The 13,748-nt window shown below is 41.5% G+C and overlaps 1 protein-coding gene across 3 annotated transcripts in view; it reads left to right on the plus strand.

Moving 5' to 3' along the window:
* Positions 1 to 13,748, plus strand: part of LOC119479332 (cadherin-related family member 1) — a 121,294-nt gene that overhangs the window by 7,842 nt on the left and 99,704 nt on the right. For all 3 annotated transcript variants that reach the window (XM_037754795.1, XM_037754797.1, XM_037754796.1), the window contains exon 3: positions 4,698 to 4,848. The gene's annotated coding sequence lies outside the window, so the exon portion shown is untranslated. The remainder of the gene's footprint in view (positions 1 to 4,697; positions 4,849 to 13,748) is intronic.

The following is a 13,748-nucleotide window of genomic DNA, read 5'->3' on the forward strand; positions in this document are numbered from 1 at the left end:
AATACGATTGATAAAATCTATTATAGTAAATGGCAAAATCATATCGGCCATATGTCTATTCTTTTTAGTTGCATTCTAGCAATACAACACAGTAACTATACTAACTAACCAAGGGTGCAAACATGTTGTTTAGCTGTTAAGCTGCTCTTACCTTTTAATATCTTACAACACAAGTGACCTAGCGTCTTTCAAAACTTTTTCTGCCTTCTTTTCTGACAAACTATCCTTCCCTTTCAATCGCCACAAAACACAATCATCTCAAAAACAGCAATACTGCCAACCAAGGAACAGAAACTACTGACTATTTAAAGAGCCTCCAGATGACACAATATGTTAATTTGCATTGCATTATAGGCTACAGTCCTTACACTTAGCAGAAGGAGGCCAGCTTTGTGTTACGTTTGAGAAGCGCTGTGATCATCAGACCTGATTGTAGTAAATCAGCATCAGATGGGCACATTATGGCCGAATATATACCATACCACCATATCTGTTACTATTACCACTAAAACATCTGTAAATCTAGTGAGATATACTTTGCACAACTACAGTTCAAGAAATACAACTTGGGTGTATATATGCCCTGACTGTTTTGTACTGACCAGGATTCTATGTAACTGTGCCGAAATCATGTTTTCAGTTTTGTGTTTATGGGGTTTTGCCTTTCCAGCATTATCAGTACTATACTGTATATGTAAACATGGAAACTTATTCAATCCGTGTCAGAAAAGTACTATCGTAATTACCATTTGTAGTGGTCCAATGGGTCAACAAGCCCAGGGTTCGGTTTTTATTACGTTTTTTGGGTCACAGTTTGTTTTGCACATTAGAGAAAAGAAAAACACAACCATTTCCAATGTGTTTGACTTCCAAAATATATAAATAGATTGATTGATTAATAGTAATGAATGATATTTCTATATTATATGAAGCCATAACACAGATTTTTAAAGAAATGAGGCAGGCTACTCACTGGTCAAGTAGGCCTGTGTTCAGATAATTGCCTCTTCTATGTCTCTGACACCTCATCAAATAATTAGAAGGTTCTGTATTTAATAGTGGTGCAACGGTTCAACAACCCCACGGTTCAGTTTGTACGTCGTTGAACGGTTCATTTTTTTATGGTTTGGTTTGGCATCCCTAGTAATTTGGTCACTACTGTACCATGGAGCGATAGGCACTGCATCATCATCATCATCATGGATGTGATAAAGTCATTCTTTTTCTCGCTCAAAATACGCAAAATACAATCTCTAATTGTAGGGCAATATTACATTATTACAATTAGAATATTATACCTTACAACAATTGATAAGGTGTACTATTGATAAGCAGCGTTATCCTCTTCAGTCATGAAGGTGACCTCTGCAGAATTGTGAAATCCCACTGACATGCAGAGCTCTCTCTCTCTCTCTCTCTCTCTCTCCCTCTCTCTCCCTCTGTCGAAGCACAGTTGCTGCATTTGAATGAATAAAAAGCAACGTTTCCTGTAAAGACTGTCTGTCTGTGCGACTACTGTACAGGAGTACTATTTCAATTCATCCCCGGAGCAGCCCACAGGAATTGAGCCCCATATTGAGCTCACTCCTGGGCTCTGAGAGTGGTCAGGAAGATTGATTCCTGGGCTAGATCACCGCTCACTGAAGACTGAAGTGCACTCTGGTTTGAGCGCTTGTATCACATGACCTTGTGGGTTTGAGAAGAAATAAAATATGAAAAATAATGTGAAGATAGAACGTGGTTCTCTTAAGGTATTCATAGATCTGGTCATTCATAATTATCGTCCATCATAATAGAACAGCAGGCTATCATATCTTCTCTATGTATAGTGTAACGACCTGTGGGTTATTGCAGGGACAGTATGGTGGTGATCACTGCATCTGCCAAAGTGCCTCTAACCTTTTGAGTATCACTTATAATTAGCGGGGAGAAGACATGCAAAAAATACCAGATGGTAACATTATTTGATAGTCTCCCAAAATGACGACCACGGTCCTTTAATTCTTGTGTGATAGTTTTAATTAAAATGGCTTGTCAAAACGACAATTTACGCTAAATTGATGCTATGCATGATGCTATTAATACAATGTCACTGACATTCCTATTAATTACCCCGACTAGTTGATATCACACACATCTTCATTATCGACGTAAAGATGAAGATTGCCTTAACTGTTAGAGGACTGGAGATGATGCATTCGTCTAATGTCCATTCGATGTGAATATTAGCTCATTTTGAGGCTGCCGCAAGTCATAAATGATGTACTTTACCTGTCATAAGTGGCATTTGTGTTTTCTTCATTTTTTTTTTTGTGTCTCTTGCTCTATGACCTGAGAAATGGCACCAACAATGACAAGCTTGACAGGGAAAATTGTGGACAAAACAGACCTCTATTTGGTTAACCAACCAGCAAATATGTCTGATGATGCAGTTCATTCACTTCATGCCGTACAACGATCAAACAGAGCAAATTATTCGGATCGACTATTGAAAATCTCCACTTCTTGTCAACTGACGTGCTAGCTTCAAGCAAAAATACTGGCTGAATTTTATTTATTTATTTATTTTATGTTTATTTTTATTTCTGAATGATAACCTTGAATTATCATGAAGATGATTAGGGGTGTAAGAAAATATCGAAAAAATATAGAATATTGCGATATTACATTTTGTGATACTGTATTGATTCTAAAAAAACACTATAGATTTTTAATTAATAGTTTACATGTAATGATTAACTCAGTCAATACTTTATTTCATTTGCAAAGATATGCACCCTTTCAGTGTATGTGACCTTTCAAAGTAGTGCTATTGGTGCCTTCAAATGGGGTCGTATTTACCGTATTCCCCTCTGTTATGGTGTTCACGACCTCGTAAGTGGAAAGTTTCTGAAAGCTCCGAGTTTATGACGTTTTCAGAAATGGCGGAGTCTATGGAAGTTAATTTTTTCGGTGCATAATAAGTTAATATATTGTAATTTTAGTCGTATATTGTTTTTCTTCGTAATTTTATAATATGTCTGAGGAAAATGTTGGTATTCCCAACGGTCTCGTCATTTTCCTCTGTCATTATACCTTTGCATTTATTGCATTATTTTACCCACTTGCTATCTTGCAAAACTGTTAGCCTCTGTGGCTTCTAGACGCCGACAGTAACGTTAATATCGTCGTTGCTTAGCAGCGGTGTTCTCACGACTTAACAACTTGAACGCCAAGCTACATGTACACGACTTCCCATGTTGTAAACACGAGCTCACGATTTTCATTTAAAGGCACCATATGATGTTACAGGGACTGGGATTTATGCAATTGCAGATCTCACGATTCTGATTGCATAAAAAGGTAACTTTTGTTACTCCGATTTTATGCATATGGTGGTGTATTCTTTATATTATGATAGTTTTCCTAAAATTAGATTTAAAAAATCGCAATATATCGCTTTGCTTTGCAATATATTGAATCATAACCGCTGCATCGTGATACGTATCTCATCGCCAGATTCTTGCCAATACACAGCCCTAAAGATAGAATCTGTATAATCTATAGTTTAACAGTCTGTTAAATCATTTTCACAACACTATATCAATAACCTACAAAAACAATAAGATTGCTCAATATATTTTTTGGCATACTTTGTAAGCAGATATAATGCATGGCTGAACATTCTCCACCAGAATGGCTATTGATCAACAATATATATATAAAAAAATGTTAGTTAGGCTGCAGCAGTGTGTTGTGTGAGCTCCCAGGTTGCGGTAAGTGAACAGTTCAGTCAGGTCTGTCTGGTTCATCTGTTTTTCTCCTGTGACAGGGTAGTCATCTTCATTCCCTTTGTCCTTACTTTGGAGCAGGAGGTAATATATAAAGGTCTGTGGTGTCTCCCTCACCTCTCCACTTGTCCTCCTGGACTGAATAATGTCTGAAGCTTCAGTCTTGGCTTGATATGATGAGTTATATCCCGGTTTCAGAGAAGTGGGCATTTCATTTTTTTGGTAATGTAGACATTTTATGATGCGGTCATGTATGATTCCATCCCATTGGCTTCGAGGTTTTATTGGCGGATAAAAAGTGTGTCCTATTCAACATTGTCTGTTAGGTGTATTAACTATATTCTGTGCCATATTATTCACAAGTTAGAGTAATTTTTAGAATATTTTATGTATCTTGTGAAAGCACGTAGCAGCAGTCCGGATGGTCAGTTTCTATATTTCCTAAACGTAATAAGGCAAACCACACGCTATATTTGATAGTAGTAGTGCATGTTAATTGTCCATAGTTTACGACTGTTTGTCCACACTGTTATCCTTTGTTTTATGGCGCCAACCACAGTGAGCTCAAAGTCAAACTCAATATGATGAGGTATTAGCCTCCGCCACCATTTCACTCAGACGTGTCAAGGTCAGGTCACTGTGGGATTGTCTCCAACCCCCAGCGGCCGCAGCCACACATCTTCCCTCTGTTGGGGACGCACATTATTTGTGTTCACCTCATCACTGCTCAGATGGGCTGTGCAGAGATAATAATGCCTCCTTTAACCTTCTAAATGATTACAATTGTAAGAAAAACAACTGCTTTTTGCTGCCACTGCCACAGCGACTAGATTTTCATTTGAGTCTGTCACAAGAGGTAGCTGTTTGTTGTCCTGGTTCATGAGCAACATGGGTATTTATACAGACATGTTTTGTTATGTTTTATAGGTGCTCCATCCTGCGGTGAGCCTCCAATGATGAACCCACCCACCTGCCTGATGAACTTGTACTTCAGAGCAATGAGACCTCCAGTTTTCTGCCATGGTGTTTACTCTGAGGCTGCCAAAGGAGGAAAGAGAGGGGATCCATTTGTCCCAAGGTGAGACACTCTCTGCAACACCCCGATGTTAAATAAACACTCCCAGACCTCTGGCCAGCTCACTCCAGCCACTAGAATACCATTGGTGTGTCTAGATGATGGAGGGCTATTGTTATCTATCGCCTCTGCACTCTGCTGAGAGGCCAAGGAGAAGGCTGGCCACAGCGGCGCGTTACATATAGACTCGCCCACTCGCATTAAGTTATATTCGTTGGCCCTAAATAAAAATAGAAAAGCAGATTTTCAGACACTTTCTTAGAATAACATCTGATTGAAGAGGGAAACAGGGAGAGAGAGATGGGGGGGAAAAAAATTAGAGCGCAGCTCAGCGTGTGTTTCATCACCTGCAAAGCCAATGAGGGAGAGCGTCTCCGCGTCAACAACTGTAAAGCGTATCCCAGCTTCTGCTGCGGCTGCCATCTCTGCTGCACGCTACACTAACCAAGAATGTGTATTTCTGCAGATGATTAAATCAATACCATTTTGACAAGACTTGTTGGAACATGCCTCTTTATTTTACGCAATTCCTTCCCTTTCGTCAGGGAGCATTTATCAACCTGCCGGGGCGCTGTCACCTAATGGAGATTGTTCTTTAGTCTGCACTTGATAGAAGGGAACGATTATGATGCATGTCGATAGTTTACAGAGATATTGACACAGGAACAAAAGAGCAGACCCTTGCGGCTGATAGCCTTTTCCCTCAAAGCACCTTGGTCATGTTTCAAACGCATCTTTTTACCTTCAACATACCTCTCCCATGATGATTTCCTTTGTTTTAGTGGTCAATTAAGGTCCGGAGGCCCCATATAGCTGCAGTTTGTGAGGGGACTACAGTGTTCCCTTGTATTTACTTTTCGACACAAGCCAGGCATTCGTTCTTCTGTCATCTTTAGGCCTTCCTCCACACAAAAAAATCTGTCACCTTTAGAAAACGCCTTTTGGTTTGGCACACAAGGAGTTAATAATAAAACCAGCCCAGGGTGTGACAACAGGCCCTGAATATAATAAGCTTGAAGGAGACAGGAATGAGAAAAGGTGCATATAAAAAGAGGGAGGAGAGTCGGGAAAACAAATGATGAGCTCTACCTATAAATTCTTCATCTGCATTGGCTGATTGGAATGGCTTGACTGTGCGCTCAGCTGTGACTTAACAACTAATCCGGTTTGTAAGTTATTATTTATCTTCGGGAAAGTTTGTCAAACTTGGGCTTTGATTTTCCACCCTGATTTCCCTCTTGTGGCTCGCTCTCGCACATGCTCCCCACATAATTTATGACTGCCTCTGGTCTTGATGACAGATTATTAAAAGTAGAATTAGTTTTTTGCGCGAGATTTCTCCACTGGGAATTGAGAAGGCAGTGCTCTCCGCGGAAGGTCTCTTACGAGGTCTCCATTACTAATAGAAGTTTTTTTCTCTGATGGGGGGCAAGGAGACTAATGATTTGAATTTACTGTGGCAGCCGTCACGTGGTCTGGAAGGCATCAGTCGAACAGACAAGAGGTTAACTTCCTCCCCGTGGAGAGGTTTATTGGATTGTTTAGCAGCAGAAGGATAATGTTTTTGTCATAGACTGCTGCGGCAAAACAGCGGTGTGGCAGAGAGACGGGGTGAAGAGAAATGAAGGGAGGAAGGACACAGAGAGAAGGGGTCCAGGGATGGATAGAGGGGGCAGAGAGGAGAAAGGGATGAAATAGAGAAAACAGCATGATCGCAGCACAGCGAGCACAGGCGAAAAGCAAGTTATTTCTAATATAGGTGGACAGATACTATAAAGCACGTTGATAGCATACCATTCCTCTACAGCTCTTACATGTGCTCAGGAGGAAACACACTCCCATTCAGCGGCGTGCACAAAACATAAGTACACACCACATTCAGCCTCACTCACACACAGACAAAAAGAGAGATGTTAGTTCCTTTCACCTGATGGCCGTTTGGAGCTTGTACTCCCAGCATGCCTCGGCAGTATGGGTACCAGAGGGGAGTCACAGCGCAGCTGAGAGCCTCGGCTTAATCTTATGCATCATTAAGCACTCAGCGGCAAGCCAGCGCTGTTCATATACATCATCCACGCTTAATAAACATAATGATGACATAAGATGTAATTCTAGATGAATTTTCATTTTATAGGGAAATGGAGAATTCCTGTAGAAAGGAAAGAAAAAAAAGTAAATTATCTGGGAAGTACAAAATAAATTATGTTTTTTTTCCCACTTAGATGAATGTAGGTGTTTGGTGCATCTGAGTTGGGGGATAGTGTGTTATAGGCTGGATGTGTTTTTTTATGGTGGCGGTGAGGGTTTTTGGTGATGGTGTGGCAGGTGTGGTTGGATGAGAGGCGGGGTTGTGTGCGGAGGGGGGAGTCGGAGAAAAAAATGGGGGTGGCTATTGTGAAACGTCTGCAATTTTTAATTCCTAATCGCGGGGCATGATGGACAGGCTGAGACACCCCAGAGTGTGGAGCTCATCCATCATGGGAAGAGGAAACCGGAGAGAGCGGGGAGATGGAAGATGTAAAATTTTCAGATGGAGTTACCTTACAGGGGGGGGGGAGAGGGAAAATAGATTCCCGATAAAAGGGAAGGATGTGGGAGTGAAAGGGCAGCGGGTACTGTGGGAGGGCATCACGGGCCTGAGATTGCTTCATGTCTCCCTGCTGGGACTCCGGGGTAGCTCGGCCTGGAAATGAGTTCCGCTTTCAGGGACTGTACCAGACATTGAATCACCCTGAGAATCACCCTCGCTGCACTTGTCTCCAGCAGACGTAAAGTGGTGATGACCTGGCAATGGTAAAGTGAATACCAATGGGATATAATCAAGCAAGGAAACAGCTCAAACGCAAGGAATATAAATGCAAAAGGATTCTCTGCTTTAAATTGTCTCCGTAGCCTCCGTTTGTAAACCAACAACAAATAAATAAATCCTCGAGCAGACGCCGCTGAGGTCACTTTCACATTGTTTGACAACTTTATCCACTAAATGAGTCTTGTCGTCGCCGCCTGATTGTTTCCTTTTTCAAGTTTTTTCGCAAACTGTTTGTGTCCTGATAGCAGAGAGCACCCCGAGAGTGTGTGAACTGTACATCAAACATGATAATGTCTCATTATGTCTGAGAATTAATTAGCTTCAGTGTGTCGAGGTCCTGGTTGCCTGCCTTTTTTTGAGGCGTAATGCGAGTTTTAGACCTCAGCAAGTTTGGAGCCAGTGGACCGTACGAGCCAGTATGCCAGTGGGTGAGCCAAGTCTCTCAATGCAGGGATCATTACCACCTCTCTTTCTCTCTGTCGTTCTGATTCTCTCTCCCTCGCTTTACTCTTTATTTTCCTTTTCCTCCCTTATGTGTAGCCTCCTTTTTTACATGTATTATCTAGGGCTGTCAATTCAAATATTTAATCGCGATTAATCGCATATTTTTTATCTGTTCAAACTGTACCTTAAAGGGAGATTTGTCTAGTATTTAATTCTCTAATCAACATGGGAGTGGGATATATGCTTGCTTTCTGCAAACATATGTACATATTTATTATTGGAAATCAATTAACAACACAAAACAATGACAAATATTGTCCAGAAACCTTCACAGGTACTGCATTTAGCATAAAAAAATATGCTGAAATCATGCAAACTGCAGCCCAACAGTCAACAACAGCTGTCAGTGTGTCAGTGTGCTGACTTGACTATGACTTGCCCCAAATTGCATGTGATTATCATAAAGTGGTCAGAGGTCAGAGGTCAGGGGACCCCTTTGAAAATGGCCATCACAGTTTTTCCTCACCAAAATTTAGCGAAAGTTCAGAGCGTTATTTAACCTCCTTTCCGACAAGCTAGTATGACATAGTTGGTACCAATGGATTCCTTTGGTTTTATAGTTTCATATGATGATAGCATCTTCACTCTAGCTTTAAAATTTAGTCCGCTACAACCTAAAATTTCAAGTTGCTTTAAGGTGTTAAAGAAATTAGTGGCGTTAAAACAAATTTGCGTTATTATCGCGTTAACTTTGACAGCCCTAGTATTATCTAAACACGTTCTTTATCAGAGAAAATCCAGTCATGTGGAAATTAAATACAATATACAGTGTATCCACAAGTCACTTATAAGGTTGAGCCTATTGTGATGTCATCTTGTTGATAATTAGTTACCCATAATCCCCCTCACTCTCCTTTCTAGAAAAAACAGAACAGTAATAGGCCGAGAACAGTGACAGGATCAGAGAAATGGGCTTTTAACTAACATGCAAAGTGATGAATGGATTGACCACAATGTAGACTAATGGAGCCGTGGAACTAATTAGGCCGTGCAGAGCTGTGCTTAAATGTAAATGGATTGAGCTGGATGAAACGTAGGAACAGCTGAGAGAATGATGAGGTCCTTCACTCGGGGGGTCAATCAATGGCCAAGCAAATGCAATCTTTGGGCGTCTGTGAGGTCATTTTATCTGTTAGAATCCAGGTATTGTTGCATGTATGCAGAACGTCTGTATGTCTTATACGCAGCTCCTCCGTGTCAGTAATACACGTGGCCGACTGCATGACTTTGCAGAAAAGCTGTAATAAATCTCTAATCATTCTCGTCCCCGGCGCCCAGCTCTCAGACCCCGCAGCTTGGCACCTACCACATGTTTGCCGCCGTGCCCTCTGACTTTGCGGTCCGTGTAGACCGCTTCTGTTGGCCGCGCCTCAAATCTGCTGCTTTCAACCTCAAGAAATTTGCCGCAAAGATAATTAATGCGCTGGGCTGCGACGCGTAACCCCGGGGTTGTGCTCCTCCTCGCATCGAGCTGTGTTCCCTGCGTTCGTTCAGTCTTTTATGGCCACGCTGTGACCTTGTAAACATCTGTGGAGTGAAGTAAGTGACGGCAGTTTACAGACTTGGCACATGCATTTCTCCGTGTGTGTTTGTCTTTGCCTGCTATGCATCCTAGTGCAGTCTTGTGCAGCAATTATTTTGCTTCCTAAGCTAGGAGACCACATGGGTGAGAAGAGCAATAACATCCCCTCTGATGCCTACCGGTTGCTGGGATGCAGTTCGTGCCCTCCGTTTGGCTCTGTAGGCGCCGCACATCCCCAGAATTAATGCGTGCAGAAATGCAAATAACCCGCCCCAGTAAAAGTTGACATTGCCTCCTCTGATAAATTTTTCTGCTGAGGTAAGAGACAATTTAATGCAGAATTAGAAGTCACTCTCCGCCACCATTTACATCCTTAATTAGCTGTAATTTCTCTGCACCCATTAGAGAGAGGGAGAGAGAGAGAGAGAGAGGACACAATAGAAGAGGAAGAGGTTAAGATGAGAGCGTGTTGCTATCCCCGGTGCCAGGCTGGTGGTGTGTGTCTGTTTGTGTCACCAGTGTTGTGTATCAGCGTGTCCTCCCCGGCTAACGTTGCCGTTGGTGATTGATACACGTCTTGCTCAGTCACCAGCCATTGGCACTGGGGTGGATGTAAACACTGATTAGAGGGAGGAAATGAGGCCCTCACTTTGTCCTCTGTGTCAGGGAGCACTGCGGTGGCTGTCTCTGTTTGTCTAGTTCTTTCCACCTGAGCACGTTTCAGAGGACACCGTTAGCTACGCTTTATAGCCATTATTTAGATAGCGACACAACGGGATGCTCCTTTTGCTCTTTGACTGACATGCCCAGCCATGTGCTCAGCAATTCAACTCCCTGCATCGGACAAAAGTGCCTGCAAGTTTGCACAAAAATGATGACGTGTCAGTTTGTATGAAGGAGAGGTTGGACACTGTTGATTTGATAGGAATACACAAGTAGCAAGCAGTCATTTAACTTTCTGTTAATTTAGTGTTAAGTTTCTTTTGTATTGTTTTCGCAATTTATTAATTTCGCAACTTATGTACTGTTGGTTTTATTTGAGTGAAAACCAGACAGATTCTTGATTTTCCAATATGCTAAAATGCACACAAGCTGTATGGTGTGCTTCACGTTACTGGTTATATATCGGGATATTTATCATACTGTTTTACCTGTAATGTTACAATACATGCAAATCATGAAACCGGATACTTTCCCCTTTTTATGAAATTATGACAAACCATTCAATTTGGACAACAAATCAGCTTCAACTACTTTGTTGGCGCCTTATCAGGGAAAAGAACAGCACAGAAAAAGAGTGCCGCGCCGAAAACATTTTTCTTTCTTTGCCAGGAAAAATGAACTGTCAACATTTAATGATAGATATTTGCATTGTGATACAAATCGTGTCCTTGGCCCTAAACATAAGATATAGATCCATTTATAATGAATTCAGATAAAGTGTCCCTTTTTGCATTCTCGCTCTAATGGATTTGCGGAGCCCAGCGTCAGTGACCCTGGTGCAATCGACAAAAACCTGCGCCAGTGGATGATCAAGACAGACATCTATCATTTCCTCTCACACCTTCTAAGACGTCGCTGATACAAATGTATTTTTTTCCCCCCGACTAAATGTATGTGTAACTTCTGCAAGCTGGCTGACTTTTTTTCATGGTGTTGTGAGAATGTGAGGAAGAAAAGGGGGCAAAAAGACATTAGATTTTTTTTTTTTTCCATCATTAAGCTGTGTCTGGGAGATGATGTGCTAGCCGTATGTGGTCCAGGGGAAGTATTTATAGCCCTGCTGGAATCTTGCTGTGCTGCGTTGATAGCAGAGATAATGGGAGAGAATGGGACGCAGCGAACTGTTCTAATGACACCAACAAGACAAGAGAACAGCGAGGATAAATAAATGTTAGCCATTTTCTCTCGCACATCATTTGCATTTTTTCTTGTTAAGGTCACTTATAGACTCAGACAATAACAACGAGGGGAAAAAAAGGCTCGTGCTGAATAAAAAATCAGAAATAACAAAAACCGCACTACTTAGTATGCAAGTAATTGATTTTATTTCCTAATAGTGTGACATTCAGTTAAAGATAGTGCCGCTTTTTAATTTTTAGCCGCTTTAATTCCCGTGTAGCTGCTTGAGTGGGTTTCCTTGTGAAATAGGGGGAATACAAACAAGATTTCACTTCATTACACAGGAACAAACTGTACAGAAATTGCACTTACTTATGGAAATGACTGTTAAACACGCGCCGGCATTACGTGCTCTGCCTGTGCCGAAAATGCTGGAAACATTAAACCATGAGCATATGAGTACAGACAGTGAGCCAGTGAGGAGGACCAATTACCAAGGACTGAGTTTGAGGAGCGCTGTTCCCAGGGATGATCAAAAGGGACAACTGATTAAAGAAATACATTGACCTTAAAATGGGCCTAATTTAATCAGCCACTGTTTCTGACCGCGGAAACACACCCTTAATGATAAACTGACTTTCCTTCTTTCCACTGTACCACCTAACTCAAATAGCATTCTGACAGATCTAGTGGAGCGGCCGAGGAAAATAACTTTCATTTCATACTTCTGACAACAACGGTAGTGGCAGTAACTTTGTGACAGAGCGGGTCATTAGTGTAACCTCTGGGCCCCGTTTTGCAGCCGCAAGGTAATGAGAGACAAACAGCACGGTCAGCAGTAGGCATAAGTGCTGGGGTTTATGGGCAGTGTGTTGTGTCCCAGGTTAACACTGATGCCACCATTTAGAGCTCTGTGTTTTAGCACCCACCTGCTAATTGAGATGACAAAGGCCATAACAATGACATTGTTGGCCAAACAGCCCTCTCTAGACCCGCGTCTGGCTCCAGTCAAGGACGTCCAGCCGGCTGTAAGTGCAACCTTGGAATTTAAGATGCTGCCCGGGACCTTATGTGTATCTCGAAAACAATTAGCACGGCTCAGGTGGGCCAGCACACATTCTCAGACCGTTTTAAGTGCCAGAACTGCACCGCTTGTTTTGTTTGTTTTACTTAAAGTCACATAAACCACATCCTCCACGCGCAACAATAGCACATAAACGGCTCTGGAAAAAAAAGGGAGAGCAACTGGAATGGACATTGTGTTGTTGTTTCAAAAATCAAGTACCTTATTTGTCATTTATGTTTCACATTACACGCTGAGGCATCCTTGTAAATAGGCTGCTGCTGTAATATGAAACAACATCAATTGACACCCCATAAAACATATATAACGTGTTAACAAGAGATATAAACAAGGCCAGCTGTTGAATTATCTTTGACTGTCCTAAAACTGTGCTTGTGATCAATTAAGGCTCAGTCTCACAATTTCACATTGAAAACAGGATGTCTTCTGTTACCAATCTAATAATAGTAATGCATATGGCGAGTGTTTTTGATTAACATAATGGAAAAAATAGCCCACGTAATTTATCTTCTAAGTCCGAGGGAGAGAGAGCCAGATTGGAGCCCGAGGACTCAATCCACCTCAACATATGCTGCCATTGTAAGTCTCTGAATGTGGAGCATCTCGAGCCTCGTTCCCATGATATTTATCGAAAAACATTTGACTTTATGAGCTGCATACTTAATGAATGCCTATCGATGCCGCGGCTCGGCAGATGAGGCTATAATTCTACATATAAGTATCGCAATCACACGTGGGTCTGTAATGTTGTTTCTAATTGTGATCTATTCTAATTTCTGTTTGTCAGTCCTGGGTAAAACACCGGTCTGCACCACCATTTACTTTGTTAATTATAGAAAGCTATTATAGAAAGATATATGAGCTGTGTAGTCATTTATTTCCTGTTAAGGTTAATATTTTCTTTTTCTGCCCTTAACAGATTTTGTCATGTACAATAAAAGAGACAGAAATCCTGATCTGTACGGTTGACAGCTGGTCAACACAATAAAGCGACTTTTTCTACTATTGAGTAGCGCTGTGTACTGTCAAGAATCTGGCGATACGATACGTATAATGGTAAAGGGGTAACGATGCGATATATTGCGATAATTTCAAATCTAATTTTTTTAGGAAAACTGTCATAGTAGAAAGACACACTACCA

This window comes from Sebastes umbrosus, chromosome 20 (assembly GCF_015220745.1).
Source record: "Sebastes umbrosus isolate fSebUmb1 chromosome 20, fSebUmb1.pri, whole genome shotgun sequence".
NCBI classification, from domain to species: Eukaryota; Metazoa; Chordata; class Actinopteri; order Perciformes; family Sebastidae; genus Sebastes; species Sebastes umbrosus.